General features: G+C 39.3%; 1 protein-coding gene across 2 annotated transcripts in view; it reads right to left on the reverse strand.

Moving 5' to 3' along the window:
• The window catches only part of LOC134532848 (uncharacterized), a 79,727-nt gene that overhangs the window by 38,913 nt on the left and 25,465 nt on the right, over window positions 1–15,349 (reverse strand). Inside the window, exon 2 of one of the 2 annotated variants that reach the window (XM_063369835.1) lies at window positions 8,877–8,992. The exons of the other annotated variant lie outside the window; for it this stretch is intronic. The gene's annotated coding sequence lies outside the window, so the exon portion shown is untranslated. The remainder of the gene's footprint in view (window positions 1–8,876; window positions 8,993–15,349) is intronic. 2 annotated transcript variants of the gene reach the window in all.

Consider the following 15,349-nt stretch of genomic DNA (forward strand, 5'->3'; position numbering starts at 1 on the left):
GAGAATCGTGGAGTATATCCTAGTGGTCATTGAAACCGCGAATTTTTCCAATCCCTACCTATGATCACTTTTATGAAACAATACAGGTGTACACTGAACTGTGTGCTTGTTCTCCTCGATTATGTTACTAAAAGTGCGTTCATTAATATTTTTCAAGCCGATCTGTTAAAGATTAACTGATAAATATGATAAGGTGAAGTCCATAAAAATGCAAGGCAGGGAATTCTTCCAGCTCATCAACCCTACCCTGGATAGTCTCGTCTGTGTTCAGTCGTCTCTGGCAAGGAGTGGACAAGTTTGCAAACTCAAATATAAATTTATTTTAGTAGCACGCGTCTTACGAAAAGGAAAGATATCCAAGAAAGGCATGTCGGACAACCTACTGTCACCACACAAAAGTTAACATGATGCAATGCGTGGTGCAACTGTGTTTAGTCGCTGTGATGTCACTTTTATATCACTCGTGCAATGAGGCAAGTTGTGGAATGCTAAAAAAAATAAGGGGAACGCAGGGGAGGGTAGAGGGCAGACGGCAGTCATTGTTTTTACTATTTTATATTATATATATATTCCGTTCAATAAATTATAACATGTATCTTCACGGGGTGGGGTGTTTAAAATTTTATGAAGATAAAGATTTTACGAATGCAATCCAAGCGACCGTGAGCGTACGTAAAATCGAGATTCCAGTGTAAATTGCTTCCGAGTCTACTGAAGGTAGCGGAATCCTTATCCCTTTAAACACTTTTGAAGGGGAAAAAGTGGTTTTCCTCTAAATTCAAAATTCCAACATAAATTTTACGTTGTAGACTTTTCTGAACAATAATTCTTATTTGAGTAACTTTAAAGGTGTTAGCTTACCTTAAAAATTGTGAATATTCTGAGCGGATGTGACGAATGAGGAAAACTAAGAAACACTACATAATAACAATGGTTTTTATCTTTACACTTTTCACTGATTTATTTACACTTAAGTTATCTTTACTGACTGAATACACTAAACTAAATCTAGACCAGATGCATAAAACTGTAGACCTAAAGACTATTGAAAAATCTCTGTTTTGAGATGTTATTTGTGAAAATACACATTATTATGACGAAAAAGTAGCAAAACATTTTGCCGTCTACAAGTACATGTCAACTGTCGCGTCGTCTAACTCTGACTTGTCTAAATCTGTTGCGTTGTGTTATCGAGTGAGCTTGGGCAGGATTACGAAGGGGAATGACTCGCCACGGGCGTTGCGCTTGAACAGCGTTTTCTCCCTGTTCACAACACCTTATATCGCAGCAGCAGAAACTAATGCTTCAACTAACATAAAAAATGAAGTAGACATGTAAAAAACGATATACAATAATATCTTCGTGTTGAACCACTTCTACATAATACCGAATTTAAATAACTTTCTTTAAAGTAAAACACCTGACTACACTATATTTTTTTTCCTTCCCTGAAAGCTAGGGGGGGGCCACGGCCCCCCCCCTGCCCCCGGGTATGGGCGCCCTTGGCACACGGAGAAATCCACCAGAATACTGTCAAGAATAAACGGGAGCACACGGAGAAAACCGCCATAATATTGACAAGAATAATCGGAAGCACACGGAGAAAACCGCCACAAGTTTTCTTTGATATCATAAAATTTCAGGAAAAAATAATAATAAAAAATAAAAATAAATTAATAAAAAATTCAAAAAAATAAAATAAAAAATACATAAAATTCTGGCTTGTACTAGAACTATATCTTTGCTCAACAATGAGAAGTTCACAAGCTAGCAGAATCTGTTTATATATTTTTTATTTTATTTTTTTGAATTTTTTATTAATTTATTTTTATTTTTTATTATTATTTTTTCCTGAAATTTTATGATATCAAAGAAAACTTGTGGCGGTTTTCTCCGTGTGCTTCCGATTATTCTTGTCAATATTATGGCGGTTTTCTCCGTGTGCTCCCGTTTATTCTTGACAGTATTCTGGTGGATTTCTCCGTGTGCTCCTGATTATTCTTGACAATATTTTGATGGATTTCTCCGTGTGCTCCTGATTATTCTTGACAATATTTTGATGGTTTTCACTGGGTGCTTCTGATTAATCCTGACTAGACATCTGATGGTTTTCTCCGAGTGCTTCTGGTTACTGATGAGGAATTTATCTCTGCATGAAGGATTTTTTTACTTAATGAAGCATGACATTTTTTATTCAAGGTTGCATATAATTAGTGAACTTCTGCTACTCAATCATTACTTGTAATATTTTTATCAGGCGGAAATTAAAAAAAAAATTATCATTACTCAGTAAAATAATTTCTGAGAAATCTAAGAAGCACTAACAGGATGGACGAACTTCCTTCTCCTTGGAGTCTATCGAAGCCATCGTTCTATTTCGATCGTTAGTGAGCATCCCGCATCCCGCATAAAAGAACTAAATATTATTTACCTGCAAGTAACATGTGGCGACATCTGTTGTTGAAAAGCAGAACTACTTGCAAAAAGTACCTTTGAATGAGATAAATTAATTCTCGCTGATGAAATAATTAAAAAATTCTATTTAAGTAATATATCTAATTTAAAACTCTTAGTTTGCATCTGGCATTAGTCTCGGTAACTAATATGAATTCCGATTTAGGATCTGACGCTGTATCGAAACGTCATCACTGTAGATACTGTAGCAAGGTGTTTACCTTGAGAAAGAATGCTAAACGACATGAGAGAAGCGAGTGTAATTTGGGTCCTTGTCAAAAACCATTTCATTGCAGTCAGTGTCAGAAATCCTTTGGTAGAAGATATTACTTGGATAGACATTACAAGACCTGTACAATTAAGATGAATAAAGATAACGAAGACTGGGCTACAACATCGCGGAAGAGGAACGAAGGCGAAAAAGCTAATGCTAAAATTACTGATCTAGATCAAGATAATAATTTAAAATTTAAAACAAACGAAGAAAGTTGTAACCACATTAGAAATGAAAATATATTTACTCCAATATCTAGTCGTCTCCATGAAAATGAGAAAGATGGAGAACCATCTGAAGCTTACAAGGTCGAAGACTTTGATGAATCATCTGAAGCGTGCATGATTGAAGATTGTGGTGACACATCTGAGGCTGACATGATTGAGTACTGTACTGAAGCACCTAAAGCAGGCAAGATCGAAGACTGTGATGGCGGTCTGAGACCAAAACGATGGAAACGACGTAATAAAATAAATTATCCTGATCAAGTTTGTGGTGCTGACATGATTGAAGACTGTGGTGACACATCAGAAGCTGGCGTGAACGAAGACTGTGCTGACACATCTAAGGCTGACATGATTGAGAACTGTACTGAAGCACCTAAAGCAGGCAAGATCGAAGACTGTGATGGCGGTCTGAGACCAAAACGATGGAAACGACGTAATAAAATAAATTATCCTGATCAAGTTTGTGGTGCTGACATGATTGAAGACTGTGGTGACACATCAGAAGCTGGCGTGAACGAAGACTGTGCTGACACAACTAAGGCTGACATGATTGAGTACTGTGCTGAAGCACCAAAAGCATGCAAGAGCGAAGACTGTGATGGTGGTTTGAGACCAAAACGATGGAAACGTCGTAATAAAATAAATTATCCTGATCAAGCTTGTGATAATCACTGGCACGATGACGAAAGTGACCTTGAGGTTGGTGTTAAAACGAAAGACACCAGAGATAATAATATTTATTATAAACATGCAAGGATGATGAACGCAGCAGAAGAGTTTGATTATACCTCATGGGAAGATCCTAACATATTGGTTGACAGGCTACGACTACTACATGGATCGCTTTGTGCAGGAAACTATTCGAACATTAAAGAAATATCCTTCATACTCAAAGAACTGAGGGAAGCTGGCTACATACAATAATGGCTTAAATTTAATGTATGTGTATAAACTTGAAGATAAATTAATATATTTTCTTTCCAAATGGTATCTACCATTTATCGAAATCTGATTTCTAAATAAAACTTATAACTTAAAGGTGCAAAATACGTTACCACTGCCAGTCAAAATGTATACTAATAAAGACATGTTAGTAACCATGCCAAGTTCGATAAGAAAAGTAATTGGAATCAGTTGGAATCAATTGAAGATGGAGCTCTTGGAACAATTGGAGCCTTTTGAAGCATTTGGAGCCTTTTGGTGCTGTTGGAGCCATTTGGAGCATTTGGAGCCATTTGGAGCATTTGGAGCTGTCAAGCATTTGGAGGCCGTTTGGAGCAATTGGAGCCTTTTGAAGCATTTGGAGCCTTTTGGAGACATTTGGAGCCATTTGGAGCGTTTGGAGCCGTTTGGAGCATTTGGAGCAATTTGGAGCATTTGGAGACATTTGGAGCCGTTTGGAGCATTTGGAGCATTTGGAGCCGTTTGGAGCATTTGGAGCCATTTGGAGCAATTGTAGCCTTTTGAAGCATTTGGAGCCTTTTGGAGACATTTGGAGCATTTGGAGCCGTTTGGAGCATTTGGAGACATTTGGAGCATTTGGAGCAATTTGGAGACATTAGGAGCATTTGGAGCTGTTTTGGAGCATTTGGAGCCATTTGGAGCTGTCAAGCATTTGGAGGCCGTTTGGAGCATTTGGAGCCATTTGGAGCTGTGTTAAGCATTTGGTGGTTATTGGAGCATTTGGAGCCTTTTGAAGGCCGTTTGGAGCATTTGGAGCCATTTGGAGCTAAGAAGTAGTCGATGCAAGTCTATGCAGGGCTAAATGTTTATAAGATTGCTGGCTTTCGCAAGTGATTCTGTAGTAGGATAGAAATTGTGTAATAAATATTATGTTTGTAAAAGACTTTGAGGTGTTTTATTTCTCGAACCTTACACTTTTCTGGTACTTTTTTAAAATTAAAGATGATTTGTATCGGCCAGGGATCGAACCAAGGACCTTAGTCGTTTTAATCAATCAGTATATAGATTACAAATTTATTTAATGAATTTTGAACTTTTTCACGAATCTCTAGCATTATAATTATGAATTTCCAATATGGTGGTCTTGATGTCTGATAGGATGATGGCAGTAGAGGATTTAAAGACTCTTTAAGAATTTTGAACATGGTTTATTGAAATTATTATTTTTTATATAAAATTAAATGTTTTGCATCATTCAGGGATCGAACCAAGGACTGGAGCGAATCGAATCAATATGTAAGTTAATGAGTGATTTATTTAATGAATTTTGGATTTTTTCCCGCTTTTCTAGCTACATTATTACATGATTTCAAGATGGTGGTCGAATTTCAAGATGGCTGGGGCACCTCGGTAATAAATGATTACTGCACTGTAGTGGGTTAGAATAAAATTATCCAGATGGAAATGTACTCCATAATACAAGTACACACACAAGATGGAGTACTCTGGCAGGTGGTAGCTCCTGGTAGCATGTACTGAACATAAAATGTCGGATCCATGATGGACATCAAGGTCAAGGTCAAATTTAAAGGTCAAGGTCAAAGTTCAAGGTCAAGGTCAAAGGCCAAGGTCAAGGTCAAAGTTATGGTGAACAGAACATTATACTAACATGACTCCAGCACACTCTAGCAGACGAAAACAAGATGGATCCCTCCAGCGGATAAAGACAAGATGGCGGACATGACGTCATACCAGCTGATGGTAAATACCTAGTTATTGGTGGTGGTAGGTCAGTCTGTAGGTGGCTTCTGTGGAGGAAGGATCTGATTTTTTTTTATTTTTTGCCCTCACCGGTGTCGAACCAAGGACGTACATCGATATAATCAAACAGAATTCAATTACATTAATTTTTTGATAAATTATGGAATTTTTCCCGATTTTCTAACATAAAAATTACGGATTTCCAAGATGGCGTCTAAATTTCAAGATGGTGACTAAATTTAAAGATGGCGACCATAACGATGATTGCAACATTAATAGGATCCAATATGGTGGTCGTAACGTAAAGTGTAAGAATGACATGGTACTCAACCAAGATGGCGGGTGTAACGAAATATGCAACATTTATATAATCCAAGATGGCGACCGTAAAGATAACTGCAACAGTGGTTTTTAATATTTTTTTTTAATTCGATCAAATAATTTTTTTAATGATTTTTAATTTTTTTCCCGATTTTCTAACATAAAAATTGCGGATTTTCAAGATGGCGGGCGTAACGGAAACTGCAACGGTGACGTCATCTTTCAAAATGACGGTCATAATCCTAGTTTTCAAAGTCATGACCTCGACGGCTTAGAGCGGCTAGCTCTTAGGAGTTTTAAGCCGCTTTTAGGAATTTCTAGTCGCTGGGATTTTTAAGGATTAAAAACGGGAATTTTTCCCTCGAAACGGGAAATTTTTCCCTCGAAAAGAGAAATTTTTAATTTGTGGAATTTTTTGAGAATTTTTGGTGGAATTTTTTTTTTCACAGAAATGGGAATTTTGGCGATTTTTGAGGAATTTTGGGCAATTTTTGCCCAAATTTGGCAAGTTTTGAGGATCAAATCCAAGGTCAAGGTCAAAGGTCAAGGTCAAGGTCAACCAAGATGGCCGCCGTGACGTCAAAATCCAAGATGGCGGAAAGGACACACAGCACCACAGCCTGGAAGCCTGTGCCAGAAAATACTATCCTATACTACTCTCGTTCAAATGCCACCCACTCATTGGCTGCTGTCTTGTGAGACGTCCCAACGTAGCAGCTTGTGATTCGATAAAGCTTTGGTCAGGTGCTTCTCATTGGCCCAGAGTCACCCCGGTGAGTGGTGAGCCAATAGCAGAGGCAGCACTGAGGTATAACTTTTTTTATTTTTTTTATTTTAGCCTATCGCGAAGTGAATTCGCGAATTTTTCCGGTCTCTGCTTATACGGCATTTGGTGGGAGTAATCTCGTGAATGGAACGGAAATATGTAACAACGGTGCTACCATCTGTGGCGAATGGCGCGAACCAAAGTTCACAATGTCAAAGGAAAACTTTCAGGTATTAATCAAATTCCTAGTAGAAAATCAGGTCCATAACAGGAGTTTAGTATTTTTTCCCCCAAGTTTTTTCGTTTTTAAATCATTAGAAAAAGAAGTTTAAACTTTGGTCTGCAAATCGAATGATTCCATATTCGACGTAATTGCTCCGGCGGCGAATTCTAGCGACGGGTGCGGAAAATACGTGTGATTCGCGTCTTCAAATGTAGTTAAAACACCATTCGCGTACATTTATCACGCTCGGCATTATTTTAAAGAATACACTTAACAATTAGAATTCGCTGCCGGAGCAGCTACGTCGACTATCAAAATCATTCGATTTCCAGACCAAAATTTAAATTTTTTTAATGAAACAGCTCCGATAAAAGCGAAAAAAAAAACCTTGAAAAAAAAAAACTGAACTTGGGTTTTTGGGCCTGATTTCCAACAAGGAATTGTATTAATACCTACCTTAAAGTTTTCCTTTGGCTTTGTAAACTTTGGTTCCGCGCCATCCGCCACAAGATGGCAGCACCGTGGTTACATATCTCTAGTCCATCCACGAAACTACTCCCGCCAAATGGCGTACGGGAAGCCTTCAACTCACGTAGTTTCGGTTCCCTACCACGTTCGTGCAACTTCGGATTTCTCTCAAAAATTGAAATTAAAAAAAAATCGAAGGGTTAGGTTAGGTTAGGTCAGTCACAACATGCTTGTTTTCATTGGAAACTTCTGATTTAGCGGCTGAAGTGGCGTTAATACCAAAACGCAGAACTCCGGAAATCTTCGGAAATTCTTGCAGGGAACCGAAACTACGTGAGTTGTAGGCGGAATATCTGCGCGCCCGCGCCTACACGTCTCTCCCTTCACTCGCCGCGGTCGGAGGGCCGGAGGGGCGGCTTTCTCCTCGCCCGCCGGGCTTCCAGGCGGTGGCGTGTGCCATTTACCTCGGAGCGGTACCGCACGGGGGAGTCTGTGGAGACACCCCCCCCCCCCCCCCCCCCCCGAATAATTGGAAGAAAAAAAAAAACCTTGAAAGCGACGTTTTCTCAGCCAACCTTGACTTCAAATAATCCCCGACGGTGGTTTTGCTAATTTATCTTGAGAGATTTTGATATTCTTTCCTGATAAATTATACTCGGGTTAATTTTTATAAATTCCAATGATAAAATTTCCATTTGAAATCGCTGTTAAATAAATTGAATTCCTTAATATTAAATAATATAATAAATACTTATTTGTACATAGATGTTGAACCATTTTTATTTCATTATTATCGAATATAATATCTTATATAATACAAATAGTTAATTATGTTTTATTCAATACGTAGATATTTTTAATCGAATATTTAATTAATATGAAATAATATATAAATATAATTACTTGTATTATAATATTATTTTATTGCAATACATAAGTATTAAATAAATTATTATAGGCGGCAATGAAATCTCTGAAAGTTATATAATACGAAAACATGAAAACCCTATTTAAATCGAAAATGTATAAAATTAGCATTTTAAACTACGTGCTAATAACCATTTACTTCTACTTGTTCCCTTTAATGTTATTATTTGTCACAGAAAACTACACAAACAAGGGAATGAAAACTGAAAAAATGTTTGCCTGTCTAGCCCGACCCTGTGGTTACCGGCCCAAATCCATGCTTTCATGTTGAATCCCCATTCCCATGTGTGAGCATTAGCTAGGAAAAAAAATATATGTTTAAACTGAAATTTCTTTACCGCCGTTAGGGTAAGTCATCGAGGCGAATGACCCATCTGAGCGTAACGAAAATTGCAACGCTCGGGAGTGAAGGGCTCGCCGGCTGGGAGGGGGAGGGTAGAAAACGAATAAAGTACAGAGTCATGTTAACTGTGACATACTGGATGCCTGGTGGTACCTGAATAGTCCCTTTACTTCTTTTTTTTTACTTCGGAAAAGGCATGGACTACTTACTGCACTGGGTGTTGTCGAACTCTGCGCAGCCAACACAACCTCGACCCAACCCAAGGAGGCGGCTCGCATATTTTCCCCAACGGCTGTGCCCTTTTTGCCAGCAAACACCCGAACAACTGAAATAAAAGTTAATGAAATTACCAATGTTTGGTCAGTCAAATTATTTACTCATACATTCTAGTTAAAATTAATTCTGCGTTTGAATGTCGTGTCCGCAACGCACGTATACCGTCAGCCTTGGGCGTAGATCTGGAGAGGGGGGGGGGGGGGGTTTACTGGAATTAAGAATCCCCTCACAGAGGAAGTTTCGCTGGCCCGTTTTTTCTTGCAAAATATTGACATATTGACAGTAAAGTTGTTGATAAACCTAATGATGTCAAATATAGACTACGTATATTTTATGGAAAACTTTATAATTGTAAATGTTTGGTACTTATTGCATGCATATAGGTCAAGACAAGGGCAGTATAGAACATAACAAGCACATTGGACAGAGCTGACGTGTCGGTTAATTACCGCGCGCAAAACTCTCGGGTCGCGCGGATTCTCCTGAGCATGTTCCGCGGGCCACAATTTGCGATCCCTCCATATTTGCAGCCCCGCAGTCAGCTTAATATATATATATATATATCCGTCTGTGAATTGAAATGGTGGTCGCGACACAGCACGAGTTAGGAATGAACCGAGATTAAGAAGTTGTCTCGTACTCTACGTGGCATCTAACCTCTCGGTTATAGCCATTTGGCGGGAGTAGTTTCGTGGATGGACTAGAGATATGTAACCACGGTGCTGCCATCTTGTGGCGGATGACGCGGAACCAAAGTTCACAAAGCCAAAGGAAAAATTTAAGGTATTAATACGGACGGCCACTCTGCTCCGTGGATGTGCCTAGACGCGAGCAAGAGCACGAGAGAATGCTTTCCCGGTCCTTCGCCTCGGCGGACGCCCGGTGGACCGCTGTGCTGTGTGCCTCCAGTGTTTGCCCACATCAAAGAAAACTACCTCTCTACCTCTCACCGCTCCTGTCCCTCCCCCCCCCCCCCTCCCTACAAGACCAACACCCCGCCTCTTTCGTGTCCGCCGCACAAGTCGACGGGCACAGGCGGAGGCGCAGAGCACCAGCATTGGGCAGCCGGCGGCGACGGTTGTTCAGATGACGGTTGGTGGCAGCGGGAAGTCTGTGACAAAAGCTCACAATCAATCAAACTAAATACACTGATTATCTAATTATCTGATGCATAATATCTTATCTCTGGGTCTACGGCATTTGGTAGGAGTAGTTTCGAGAATGTAACGGAAGTCAAGGGACGTAAATGTGTAATAACCACGGTGTTGCCATCTATGGCGGATTGCGTGAACCAAAGTTCACAAAGCCAAAGGGAAACTTTATAGAATTAACCGGAGTTTGGTAATTATTTAAAAAAAATTCGCTTTTATCGAAATATCCCCCCCCCCCCCAATTATTTCACTGAAATAGTTTTAACTTCATTCTGTTAACCATTAGCCAGATGCTCAGAGTTCTAACATAAATATTTTTTCTATTGTTGTCAATAAAAAATGTTGTTCAGCCCAAAATTCAAACACATATAGCTGGGGGCAGGTATTTTTCGCGAAAAAAAAAAATTCTGAACGCCTATTCGACTGCAACAAGGTATACCCGCACCAGCGGGTTCTTCCTTGTGATTGGCGGATGTCTTGCGAGAGAAGTCGTTGCCTTATCTGACCCGAGCCACTCAGGACAGCGTTTGCTTCCGCACTGAATTTTCTGTGATTGGAGTTGTCACATTCGACATGCACCTAAAAGAAACACACCCGATCACGAAACACGTACGATTCTACAGTGTTTTGACTTTTAACTCGTCTCGGAAATCCTTTTCGCGAAATATGCATGCCCCTACGTATAGACCATAAGTAGAGACCGTAAAAATTCGCGAATTCATTTCGCGATAGGCTAAAATACAAATAGTTATACCTCAGTGCTGCCTCTGCTATTGGCTAACAACTCACCTGGATGACTCTGGGCCAATGAGAAACACCCAACCAAAGCTTTATCGAATCACAGGCTGCTACGTTGGGACGTCTCACAAGACAGCAGCCAATGAGTGGGTGACATTTGACCGAGTGTACGTAGAACTATGGAGTTCACCATGAAGGTCATTGAACCCGCGAATTTTTCCTGTCCCTAACCATAAGTCGCACGTGTGTTTTCAAACCTATTTTTGTGGTGACGAACCTGCGGCCAGACTAACACGGCACGGCGATGTCGAGAACGGGGCGGAGGTCGCCCGGCGGGGGGACGAGGGGAGACAGCTGCCACGTCGCGGGGCGTACCCGCCCGGAGCCCGGGGAGCGGCGACGCCCCGGACCAGCATGCCGCAGGAATGCCGTCCCCGCCGCGCTCTCTACCATCCCTCCCGCAGTTTCCCCGAACTGCGCTGTCGGGTGCACCCGTCTCCACTGTCCTCAACTGCTTGGCTCCTTGCACGTGATTTCAAATACACTCATCTTTATAAAAGGCTTTCTTGACGTGACAATGTCTAATAAATCGATGAACGTCGGCTGCACGCACGAAAAAGTGTCCCGTTACACACATTGTCCCGTTACGCTTTGTCCCGTTACGCTCATTGTACGCTTGCGCCGCATCCATCTCTCTTCCACTCGATTGGCCTATGCGTCCGAGGAGAAGAAAGACAGCGGCAGCACACAACTTACATCTACACGTGAACTGTTTCGTCGGCTGTTTATAAAGTGAAGTGAAAAGTTAATGTGTTTTTGTTTGCTTATTACAACAACAATTTCGGCAATAAAGGTTAATTATTCTTGCATTTTAAAAACCTGATTACTAGTATAATTTCAAGTATTTATTCTTTTATTATTAAAATAAAAATTATTCAATTTTATTCATAAAAGTATGCAATCATTTCATCAATGTTTTGTTATGACGTTGTCACGTTAAACTATCGTCCGTAAACCCACTTTACAGACAACCAATTTTTTATGCTAAACACGTTATTATTATTTTTAATTAACTTAAGGGCCATTTTTTTTTATGTCAGTCCTAGCATGTAAAGAAATCATGAAAACATGTGGAATATTGTTTTCAGTTCTGGATTAATCGTACGTACGTGCCTTCCTCTTAAAACTCTTCATTTTTAGGAAAACATTCATTCACTAAATAAATAAAATTAGGTTTTCCCGAAACCATAGAAACCTTAGCTATCAGGATTTTTGGAAAACTTATTTTTTTTTATTGGTCTAATAATAAAGAGTTTTAAGATGAAGGCTACAAACGAACGGTTAATACAAAACTGTAAACCACGTGAATACATGCTTTCAGTGCATGCTAGGACTAATGTAAAAATTAATCTTTTTCATTAAAAAAACAACTAACTAAGGACTTGGTTAGTAAAAAAAAAACTTTTATAAACAATTAAACATGGTTATGATATGAAATTATTACAAACATTTACAAAAACACGAAATAATTAAAGAAAAATAACTTAGGATACAAACTCTTTAAATAATCATCATTCATTCTTTGAGAACCCACAAATTTATTATAATTGTTTAACTGTCGTAACTAAAACAAAGATAATTAAGGTATTGTAATATTTTGTTCCTGTTATCTCAGCGGAAAGATACATGCATGGCACCGGCTAAGGAAGTTATGCTTACAGTTTCCCAGCATATCTAATAAAAATAAGATGAAGTAAACAATTGCTCATGCGTTTGTTTCCACTTGATTTTGTTAAAATTATTAATCGTTGTTATGGAGTTCGATACTGTACACAAATTGACTCATTCATACACAGTGATTGTACATATGTACATGAATAACTGCAATAATACGCTAACAGCGCGGTCGTGACAGGTGTGTTTGCTTTCTGACAGTTCTAACGGCACGTAAGCCGTTCCAGGAACCTGTCACTGCGCAGCTTGGGTCAAGAGAGGCTCCTGAAGGAATGTGTGGAAGGGGGAAATTGGGGAAGAGGGGGGTGTTAACGAAGATAGTCCCTCCCAAGTTCATATTTTATTATTTATTTTGAAAGTTACACTTAAATTCATGAGTTAAAATTTTTATTTCATCAAAGAGCTGTATGGAAGTACAAACGTTCAGTATTTGAGACCATAAATTTTGAAAATACCACAAAACCAATTTCTGATCTATTTAATTTGTTTTTATAACTGCATCATTATTTTGTACGGCAGAAGTCAGTGGCAGTCCTAGACTCTGCAGGGCCCTGGAATATTATTTATGCGGGAACCTAGTATTTGTGGGGGGGGGGGGGGGGGGGGGATGAATAACCTGCAGAAATGTCGGTTTCGGGGGAGCCTCCCTAGGAAATTTGGAAAAAATAAGGTATTGAAAACAAAATGTTTAAGCCAACCCGAAACTTAAATTTTGACGAAGGTTTTTTTTTAGTTTATCTTAACATTTTTCGAAACTCTTTTCATGTTAAATTACATATGGTTTTGATTTTAAAAATTCTAACGATCACATTCCGGTGAAATTACGTTATTGTATAAGGGAATATATATTTTGAAAGATGTATAATGTGAAATCATTAAAACTAAATTGAAATTTAAAATAATTTTCTAGTAACAATTTAAATTTTTTTATCACTAATGCTCATAACTTTTTACGTAAAAATAGAAAAGAAACAAAAAGGGCCGTTGAGGGCCCTGATTGGCCCAGCAGCCGCCCCTGACGGCCTCTGGCTCGGGCGCGCGCTTGTATCCGGGCGATGTTGCGACAGCTGACACGTAGCGAGGGAGAACGAATATGCTCGACACGGAGATCGAAGGCGTGAATAAATGAGACACGAGAAGAAGGCGACGTGGGACAGGAGGGTGAGGAGGGGCGAAGGGGCGTGGATGACGCGGCTTATTGTCCCGTTGCGTGGGAAGACGGTCGGGCACTCGCGCGGCCGTCAAGGGCGCGAAGCACCAGCGCTCCAAGCGGCGCGCACGCAAACCATGCTCTGATGACGATCAGTGGACGGTGTTTTGCGGTGAATTGCGTTGTAACCGAAATAACTTCGCGTGAAAAATAAAAGTCCATTCACACACGCAAGAAATGCAATGACGCGATAAGTTCAATAATGACGTTTGCAAATACTCGTTTATAAACTACGCAAGACGCAAAAAAAAAAAAAATCAACCGCAGCATCTCCCAACTTCAACTTCTTGCGTTTCGGCTTGCGTTTCCGCCCTCCATATTTGAAGTGAAACGTTCCGAAAACATTTTAAGACGCAGACGTATGTGCATAGGTCACGATATTGTGTGATGTGTGTAAACTTTCGCGAAGTTGAAGAAAATAATTTTAAATGAAATTATCGCCCCGTTAATTAGTTTTCATGATAAACATGAATTATCAAAATAAACCCGGAGAATAAATTAGTTTTTTACTGTTCTTACAATTTCAAGTTTTAGGGTTGTTGACATCTTGTGACTTTCGTGCTTTTAAACGACCGTGATTTTCTTGCATTGGTTTCGTGTTGCGTTATTGCGACGTTGCGTCCCTTACGTAGTTTATAAACCCGGCCATAACACCGAAATGCCAGTTAATACACTATGTAACACCGAAATGCAACTAAAATCAAGAAACATTTTAAAAAAATGTTGTCTCTTCCAATATTAAACTTTATTTATTTATTTTTAAATATTTGTCAGTATTTCTTTAGTGAACTACGTGGGAGTACTGTATACAGCTGATGATCGATGATCATGAGTACATGGAAGTACAGTTTACAGAAAATCCTCTACATACAAGGCCAGCAAAAGGTGGACTGATTTACCACAATTTTAGTCGAAACAATAATTCCAATGAGAGTATTGTTCCAGAAATGCAGTGTAATTGGAATCTAGGCTAACCATGTTAGTGTAATGATATATATTTTAAAAAGTTTGTTTCTGTTTTTCAAAATTACTTATTTATAATCTATTATTAGGATAGATGATGTTGAATGTAGGCGTATGAAAGACACGTATTTGTTGAAAACCGGCCCTCGGCCGAACTGTACACGGGTAAATAAATAAGTAAACGAGAAAATAATGAAAAAAAATTGAACGAGTCTTTCACTACTCGCCAGTGATGTATAACTTCTAGCTTCGGTAACGATCAAATTCATGGACACGACATTTAAAGTAGAATTCTTTAAAAATCATTCCGAGCGTGATAAATACACGCAAATTGTATTATTGCATCTGATTTCCGACAGTGAATGTAATTAAAATATTTCCCATCTTACCAATAATTCACTAAACAGTCAATGCTATTAACTTTCCTGTTTGTCTTTGTGAACCTCGGATCTCGCCATCCGCCACAGATGGCAGCACCGTGGTTGTCACATATTCGCGTTCCTTGAGTTCCGTCGCATTCGCGAAATTATGTTCCCGCCAAATGCCGTAGACCGAGAGCTGAGATGTTACACATCAGTGTTTTAGTAAATATTCCGTTGTGGCCGGTTAC

Source organism: Bacillus rossius, chromosome 6 (assembly GCF_032445375.1).
Source record: "Bacillus rossius redtenbacheri isolate Brsri chromosome 6, Brsri_v3, whole genome shotgun sequence".
Lineage (NCBI taxonomy): Eukaryota > Metazoa > Arthropoda > Insecta > Phasmatodea > Bacillidae > Bacillus > Bacillus rossius.